The sequence below is a fragment of the Ostrea edulis genome, chromosome 8 (genome assembly GCF_947568905.1).
Source record: "Ostrea edulis chromosome 8, xbOstEdul1.1, whole genome shotgun sequence".
In the NCBI taxonomy this organism is placed as follows: Eukaryota; Metazoa; Mollusca; class Bivalvia; order Ostreida; family Ostreidae; genus Ostrea; species Ostrea edulis.
Genome location: NC_079171.1, coordinates 32,572,086 through 32,582,255, shown reverse-complemented (window position 1 = coordinate 32,582,255; position 10,170 = coordinate 32,572,086). Strand labels below are relative to the sequence as shown.

The 10,170-nt window shown below is 34.2% G+C and overlaps 1 pseudogene; it reads left to right on the top strand.

The window, feature by feature from the left end:
- The first annotated feature begins 2,537 nt into the window (after window positions 1–2,537).
- On the top strand, window positions 2,538–9,691 carry LOC130049559 (uncharacterized; annotated as a pseudogene).
- The last annotated feature ends 479 nt before the right edge of the window (window positions 9,692–10,170 follow it).

Genomic DNA, 10,170 nt, shown 5'->3' with positions numbered 1-10,170 from the left:
AAAAACAGACTAATACTGAAATCCTCAGTATTAATTGCATAATTTCGACACAAATAAACGTCAAATACACTTATACCCCCCCCCCCTCATACCCCCCTTCCCAACTCTACAATTTATTGAAGTGTATATCTTAAAAAGTTTTCTCCATAAAATTGAAGAAATCAAACCCTGGTTCTAAAACAAAATTCTCAATTTTGGTATAGAGCATTTCTAAAAGTACCGTCGATCCAGAGTCCTTATATTTACAATCTATGTTAATTCCCCTTGTCCCTTGGTATAGTAAATTTTACTGTACTCAGGTCTTAAGACTGATTCTATGTAACTATCAAAATTCAGTGGCCACGGTATGTCACAGATTTTTATGAAACTTTGTGTGTAACAATATTATGATAGATATAAAACAAAAAGGACATGCAAAGGTTTGACTTAGCAACGGTTGCCATGGAAACCGATCCTCTAACAACAGCTGGACAAGATATGTACATGTATGTTATATTTTGAATAATCAAAAATTAAACACTGTTGTTTATAAAAACAACAATTGTAAAAATTATTTTGAGCTAGGTTCTAGCTTTTAGAATTTTTGTTGTATTTAAATTGTTTATTTATTTTGCTATATGATTCATTGAATACAACCACTTCTTTAAATCATTTTCATCCACTTATCCATATTCAATTCATAGTAACTTTTACACCATTAACAGCACAAATATCTCCAGTATCTGATTTCAGTGCCTTATTTTTCCCCTGTTGCAGCCATACATATATTATCTTAATGTAAGAACAGGTTTTTGCTCGATTCTTACAAGTGAATATATAAGGAAATGGAATGATAAATTTCATTATTCATGCATTTTTCTACAACTGGTGTTTGTAAAAGTTTTTGAAATCATGAACAGAATTTCATCCAGATCAAATGTTTTGTGATAAATGTTTTAGATTGCATAAAAGTTAGAGTAAAAACGAGTTTAGAATGATTATTAAAACAAAGGTTATTTTTCATGAGTTGTAGGTTGTATGCCAGCATGAATGTGTTGAACAATGAAAAGAATATGAATTGTCACTCAGCTTTCTTAGGTCCCAATATATTAACAATATTATTAACAATATTAACTGGGGGATGTTAACTCCTCCTGGGCACCTGATCTCACCTCTGGTATGTCCAGGGGTCCGTGTTTGCCCAACTATCTATTTTGTATTGCTTATAGGAGTTATGAGATTGATCACTGTTCGTTATCTTTACCTTGCATGTAAATAGTCGAGGTTCATTGATTATCAGTATTGTTTTTCAGTTCAGTAATTCAAAACATGAAAACATAATTCAAATCACACAAACACCCCCCCCCTCCCCCTCTTCCGGTTAAAAAATTATTTTATTGCAAAGGAATAGTAATACACTAATTGATAGCTTATTACAATAAAATCCTAAGGTAACCATGGCCTTTTTCGATCATGCAAGAAAATAATTATTTTCTGCCAAGTCTTAATTCGGCCCAGCAATTTCAACACCATGACTCTAACTACAACACTAAATATGTTTTACCAAGACGCTTTATTAAAGAAATTTATTGAACATTTTTAATTTTCTTTTCACCTATAATGCACGTATTATCTAGTTTCTTTTGGCCGAAGTGTCTACTATTAAATGTCAGCTAGACCATGTAGACAGATTCAATGATGAAATCTAGTTTTATTCACCTTTTTTGTGTTACACATACCATATGAGAGTAAAATATAACTGTCCTATCTATTTCATGTAAACAATATTTGGGAATTGTCAAGCTAACAGGGTGATTTTGCTGCAATTAAGGCATTTGATATTATTATATCATATTTTGCTTCTTTTTAGATTTATGCTTAAAAATTGCCCGATTCCTATAATGAATAAAATGATAAGCATGGTAATATGATAAATATAAATATGTACTTTTTTGTTATATGCATAATCTTGCAAGAAAGTCTAGTTTTTTGAAATGCATGCGCACACACATACATACATACCAAATTAATTTACTTGCGCATAAAAGAAACATTTGTTACATCATAGATACAGATCTTTTGAAGGAAATACATAACTCTTGCAAATAAATATATAACGGTGGGCTTTTAACTTTTCATATCCTTATCATATTTATTAAAATACTTGATTTTCTGAATTTTTGAATTCTCTAAATAGATTTTGTGTAAACTTTACTTGAAACCATTTCAAACTATTTACCAATACATATTATTTTGTATTTGATGTGAATATATTAACTTTTATAAGACCCTTTGATTTTTCAACTACAGTAATAAATCAATATCACAATTTAACAGACTATACCAAAATATTGAAAGTCCATTATTGTTTCACATATATTGAAGTTGTACCCTTAACTAATTATTTTATTGAGCTTAATTGAAAGTTATACTCAGTGAATTAATTTGGCTATTTTTCATTATATTGAATATATTTCATGCCAAAATGTGTTAAAAGCTTTTGTGTATACTTATATATGATAGGTAGTGTGTATATATATTATGATTGAATAGGTACGTGTATCCCTAATATTGCGGATGTTGACCATGAAGAGGTTGTGGCGGAACAGATGTTGAAATCCACTAATGATTGGAGACATGGGAGGAGAGTTGTAGAATTAGGGGTGTTGGCAGATGCTTTAAAGGCCTGTCTAAACTTTGGAATGCCATTGCAGCTCACTCATGCTGTTGATATCCAGAATTATGGACTATCGGCTATAATTAAGGCACAATGTACAAAAATGTATCTAGGTTTAATTGCACCTGTCAATATGTTAGTCCTAATACTAAACGCTGTTTGGGCAAGACACACATCAAATATTTGATGCAAGTGTACCTCTAAGTTTTGAGAGGAATTTTTAATTCATTTATCATGTTAAGGGGCGAGATCAACAGTTCAATGTCTGACAAAAAACTAAACTCACATATTAGTTTCCACAAATCCCACCTCCCACTCCCCTTAAATCTCAATATTATGAATGTTGAAAGTAATCTATTTTAAAACTGTAAGTTAAAACATGCAAGTATAAATGATAATCTATTATACTTTTACTACTATTTATTCACAAATTAAAGCGTACATTAAAACTATTAAATGTTCATTAAAATGTAATATTATTATGTGGTTTTAACAGCCATTTGTCTTTATCCCACTAAAGTGAAATCGATGTCGGATGACAAAAACTTAATGAGTTTTTACCCTCCTTCCCCCTAACTATTTGAATTTGAATACAACTATACAATTAATTGATTCTTTTTAATAGATACCTTGTTCAAATACATGTTGTCAATACCTGAACAATGTGCCCACAGGAAAGAAACATGGAAGAGTGTGGGATGCAAACACAAAACTAGCAGCTGGTATGTTAATTACAAATGGAATTTTGATTTTACTTTAGATTGCAGAATTTTTATCTTTAATATAATTTTCTAAAGAAATGCAACTCATTTTTAGCTCAATTAGGTGAGAATTTCTGATCACCCATTGTTTGTCTGTCTGTCTAACTGTAAACTTCACATTTTCGACTTCTTCTTCAGAACCACTTGGCCAGTTTCAAACAAACTGGGCAAAAAACATCCTCGGGTAGAGGCAATTGTGATTTATTATTTCAATCGCCGAAAGAAATGAAGTTTATAAACTTTTGTTGTTAATGTTAGAAAACCCATCCAGGGGCTCTGAATGAAGCAGAATTATATTACTGTCTTCCAATACAACAATTGATTTCTATATAATGCGCAATAGAACTGAAATCTTGATTTAAGCAATGGTTCACTCAGGATTGGGAGAGAGACAAGTTAATAGCTTTCTTTCATCACTAAATATACCAGCAGTCAGCCACAAAACCATTTCCTGTCGCCAGACAGAAATGGGAACTGTAGTTCAGTCCGTGACCACGGAATCTACAGAAATGGCACTAATGGAAGAGATAGAATTAACAGAGAAGTATGAATACTAAGTCATTTATTTAAAATTTTAGGCTGACATAAAAAATATATAGATATGAAAAGATGAATTCAATGATGAAGAATATTCAAAGTGTTACTACGGTAATATTTAAGGAATGACTTTAATTCTGGGCCAAAATTATACGAGTATAACCTGGTTTGGGCCAGTTTACGTTTTATAATCCGCGAAAATAAAAATACACAAGAAAATATGTAAGCAAGTGACTAATCGCGACCCACATGTCAATTCGAATATAATATCTTTATTTTAATCTATCATCATACAGAGAAAGATGATTTACAACAGTGATTAGCGTACAAGTAGATGCTAATTGACAACGAGAAAACAGTATGTGTATCAAACCGAAGTATCTTATTGTAGACGTTGACTTTCTATTCCACAGAAGGCTGATAACAGTGCTGCGATGTAAATTTAGAGAGAAAAAAATAGTTCCGGCTTCTTCTCAAGAACCATTGGACCAGGAAAATTGAAATTTACATGAAAGCTTTTTGACATAGTGGAGGGGGGTATGTTGGGGCCACAATAGGGGATAAAAGTTATACATGCGAATGTATAAAGAAAATCTTTAGAATTCTTCTCCCCAAGAACCAATGGGCCAGAAGAGTGATTTTTCTGAAGTTTCTTGATATAAAGTAGATGCATGGCCCCTGGGGGTAGGAATACATGAATATAGAACAAAATCTTCAAAAAAAATTTTAAGAACAGCAGGGCCGTGATTAGTTACATTTACATTGATATGCATGCATCTTCAGGTAGTGCAAATTCAAGTTTACTCAGTTCAGGGGCCCTGTAGATAGGGTCGATCCACAATAATTGATCAAAGTTTAACATGGGAATATAATAGAAGCACATTTTTTTTTTTATTTCTAGGAACACAGGAAAGGATGGCTTAGTTATTAGTGTTGATGCTGGTTGGCAGAAAAGAGGGAGTGGGAGATCATATGACAGTTTGTCAGGTTAGTTACATAAAATAATTTTTTAATTTTTATACGGCTAAGACGGATGTATTATGTACCGTCCGTCTCTCTGTCTGTCTGGACTTTGTAGGCAAAATACAAAAGGAACTGTGAGGTCCAGGATCTTACAACTTGGTACATTTGATCACCATTATGTGAGGAATTCAGAGGTCACGGTTGTAGTATCACTAAGTAGGAAAACCTTGTAGGCAGGATACAAACTGAACCGTAAACTCCAGGATATTACAACTTTATGCATTTGATCACCATGGTGAGAGCAAAGATGCTTATTGTTTTTCAAGGCCAGTGGTCAAAGGTCAAGGTCGTAGTATCGGTTGTAGACAGAATACAGACCGAGTCATGGGGACTAGGACTGTTAAACTTGGTACAGATATACTCTTCATGTCAAATGAAGGATGCCTTTTGTTCTTCAAGGTCAAGGTCATAGTATCGTTTAGTAGGAAAACCTTGTAGGCAGAATACAGACCGAACCATTGAGGCTGGGACCGTCAAATAGTTTTATGGACTTTTTGTTATCATGGATACAAATATTGCACTAAAGATCTAACTGGAGTAAGTTGTACCGTTTGTGGTACTCATGTTAGTTTCATGTCATACTTCTGATATTCGGTAATTTTAGCTCACCTGAGGTGAAACCTTGAGTGTGCTTTAAAAGAGCCCATATATACTGTAGCACATTTTGATATGCATTTTACTATGTCTCAGAAAATCAAGCATGAATATTCCTCGAGTAGAAGTTTTGGGCCCTATGGCAACTTACCTAATGATATGTTTGAAATGTTTGTGTATTAATGAGGCTAAAAATAAAAATATGTTTGTTTTCCCTTGCCCGGCCGGGTCTAAAAAAAGGGCCCGTGTAAAAAAAAAATTACCCAAAAATCGTGCTTTTTTTTATTATCATTTCCGGAACAAAAATCGTTCTGATATGTTATTAAGTACATCTGTTTCTACGAAGTCAAGAATAAATGTTTTGGTTTTGTTTTCAATGTCTTCTTTGAAAAGATGTAATGTTTCTATGTAGGTATTCGTAAAGTAAACCAACATATTGCATCCACTTACTGCATTCGCACTAATATGTCCAAGAATATGAATTATAAATGCCAACGGACATGTCAATCCAGTGACCAACATAAAAACAAGCTCAACCAAGACATGGCATACTCTTCTTCTAATGTACAGTATTGAAAATGACTATCGGTGCTCTGAGCTGCTTTTTCATAGTTGTTTCCAACAAACATTTTCCACAAAAAAAAAACCCACCTGCTTGCCTGGTCTGTTTCAAAAGTCAGACCCGGGGGAGCGAAACAAACATTCCTTTAAATATGGCCTGATCTTGTATGCACATGAGTCATGTGATGCATGTCAGCACTTAGGTAATAATTAAGGTTATGAACCTCTTGTTACGATATTCTGCATTCTATTTCAGGACATTCATCAATGATAGGGACATTCTCTGGAAAAATCAAGTCAATTTCTCAACAAGGTCCAAATCCTGTCGTATATGCGCTCTTTCCCTTAACTCGAAATCATCACCTCCCTCACATGAGTGTAGCATCAACTGACATGGAAGTACAAAAGGGATGGAAAGTGACATGATAGCAGAGATGGTTAAGGATGTAAATGATGGACCTGTCTGCATAAAAGCCATTGTTTGTGATGACGATAGTACCACATTATCTAGGCTTCGGGCAAACATTGACAAAAATATTGGAAAAATATCTGATGCAAATCATGTGAAAAAAATCTTTGGGAACCATCTTTACTCTGTGAAGAAGGAGCATAAATCCTTAATATTCAAAGTTATTCAGTACCTGCAAAGATGTTTCAACCACATTCTTGCGCAAGGAAAAGGAGATGCTACAAGGATAGGCCTCAATCTTAAAGCTCTCTCCTTTCATCCATTTGGAGACCACAAACTTTGTTCTTCTAGCTGGTGTCGATTTTTAGAAAATTCAAAAGAAAAGTACAACTCTCTGCCCCATGGCAGACCTTTAACTGATAAACAATTGCAGAGTACCATCCAACACATCATGGAGACATACGCGATGAATGCTGAAAAGTTGGCAACTTTAGGAAGTATCCAAGGAAATGAAAGTTTTAATCGATTGGTTGCATCCAAGGCCCCAAAAGCAAATCACTACAGTTCCTCATCCAGTCTCAAGTTCAGAGTAGCTGCTAGTGTACTACAGAAGAATGAAGGACATAAATATGTCATGCATGTAAGAAATTTCATACACATTTGATATGTGTACTAATTTCTCTAAAATTCAATTTGTTCCAGTTATGATTAATTTGAGTTGTAATACTCACTTTGTTTATCTAAACTACCTCACTTTTGTTTTTAAGGTTAATCGCCATCTAGGATTATCACCAGGTTACTTTACACATAGATTAGCTAAGATCAGAGACATTCAACACAAGAAGAGGAAAGCGATTGCCAATACATTCAAGGCTAAACACAAACGACGTCTTTTGAAATCAAAAAGGTACGTGTTAATTTATTGGTTATTTTATGCCCCTGTAATCAGAGATTTAGACGCATATTAGTTTTGGTCTGTCTGTCTGTTTATTTGCAAAAATAACTTTTGAATGGATGGTGATATGGGCTTTCATTTTTCATATGGGTATTTCTTGTAGCAAGACCTTTATATTTGGCCATGTCTTATGAATGATTGTTGATAGGACTTTTCTAGTACGTATATGTATTCCTTTTGACCAGACATTTTTTGGTACCAAAGTTTTTTATCGTAACCATATGGATTAATATGATTTTATTCTTAATGACTTTGCTGCCATAAGGGAGCATCAGTGTCTTACTAACATATCTTGTACTTATCTCTGTCAATTTTCATATCATTTACTTGCAGGCAACAGGGTAATGCTTCAAAGGAGGTACGAGAGGGTGTTATCTATGCTGAGGGAGTAAATTTTCAAGACATACAATCCAGTGAAGTGCAAGAAATACCCCCTCCATCCCATCAACCATCGTTGGAAATGATCCCATGCAATGAATTTGAATCTTTGGACAAAGTTATTTTTGATATTGAGGCAACAGGTTTAGGTAAAGGTACATGTATTTACCAACTGTCCTTGCTTGATGAAATTATTTTTATCATCACAAGGAATAATTGTTACTGTAATGGACTCATCATAAGTAATTGTTATATGACAATTCTTTTACTACCTGTCTGACCCAATTACTAAAACAAGTGTATTTTGATTTTACAGCCAGAACATCACACATATTGCAGATATCAGCAATTAGGGAAGAGAGCCACTTCAACCAATACATTCTTCCAGGAAGACCAATCAGTAGAAAAGCAGAAGAAATCACAGGTTTGAAAATGAATGGGTTAAAAATGTTCCATAACAACAAAGAGGTTTCTTCCGTGCCAATCAAACTTGGACTAATGCAATTTCTTGACTTTTTAAGTACTGACAAGAAAACAGTAATTACTGGCCACAATATAATTTCCTATGACATCCCAGTATTGATGAATGCATTCCAGAACTGTGGTATTATCAACAAATTCCTTGACAAGGTTCATGCCATATGTGATACTTTTCAACTCTTCAAAATTATTAGTCCAGGACTTAAATCTTATTCGCAAGTAAACCTTTATCAGCATTTCTTGGAAGAGGAATATGCAGCCCATGATTCATTGCAGGATGTTGTTGCCCTACAAAGGTTATTACATCACGCGGAACTAAGTCGTGGGGTGACGCAAAGCCAGACTTTGTCTTTAAATTCCTTTATCAAAAGAGCCGATTACAATGAAAAAGCCAAAATCAACATGTCAACTCTTTCTCCGTTAACTGACTCTAAGATCATCTCGAAGGGAATGTCTCATTCCATAGCCTACAGTGGTTTATCGTATGTACATCTCCAACTTGCATATCACAGAAATGGTCGTCAGGGAATTATGGATGTGTTGATGGAAGATGTTAATGGAAAAGCACGTGTGACGCGTTCTAAAAAAAATTGTGGATTCTATTTCTGACTTCTTTCAGTCCAAAGACTCCGAAGTTTAAATTGATATCAAAAGAGCCCTACATGTTAATCTGTTGATAACTTGATGTACAATTTTTCACCTTGCCATCTAAGAATTTATGAACAAATGAAGATAACAGTGATCAATGCGAGGTGAAGATACCGAACAGTGATCAATCTCATAACTCCTACAAGCAATACAAAATAGATAGTTGGGCAGACACGGACCCCTGGACACACCAGGGGTGGGATCAGGTCCCTAGGAGGAGTAATCTCATAAACCTATAAAGAATACAAAATAAAGAGAATGGCAAACACGGGCCCCTGGACATACTGGGATCAAGTACTTAGGAGGAGTAAACATCCCCTGTTGACCTAATACAAGCATTGTGCATTCTGTTTCCTGATTAGGGAGTAGTTAACAGAGGAATAATAACACCACAGACTTTGCAAAATTCTGACTTTAAACAATACTGTTGAAACTTGTTTGAGAACAATTTATGTGTCACTAACTTGCCTGGATTTAAAAATTGATCATATGCACAGCATGGATTTGACCATTGAATCAGTTGTTGAGAGACATTAACAACATCTGCAGGTGATACTGGAATATGGGAAGTTGACAATGGAAAAACTGAAGTAATTTCATTTGTCATAAAGGTGTGTTGTTCGGTTGCTGTTAACATCTATAATGTATTGAAAGGAGAAGCAGATTTGGAAGATTCTGTGATGTCTCTTCTTTCAAGTTCAAGGGTATGTTTGATGATCGTTACAATGGAAATGAACTCACAAACCTATCTGAAAAACAACCTTTTCATTTGAAATATATTTAATGCTATCCATTTCACCCAATTTTAGAATTTTTATTTATTCTGATGTCAGTCATACACTTCCGTTTTTTACAGGTTTTGAATGTGATGTCTCCAACAAAGCTAGGTTTGATGATTGTTACCATGGATACGAACTCAGTACATATGTCAAAAATGTCTTTGTTTTCGGTATATATATATTTAATGCTATCCATTTCACTCAATTTTTGGAATGTTTTGATTACTCTGATGTCAACCATACACTTCTGATTTTTACAGGTTTTGAATACGATGTCTCCAGCATGGATATATTTGACGATTGTAACCATGGAAACGAACTCAAGGGCCAACATGTATGTCAAAAATGTTTTTTATTTGCCTACAAATAAATATAATGCTACCAATTTC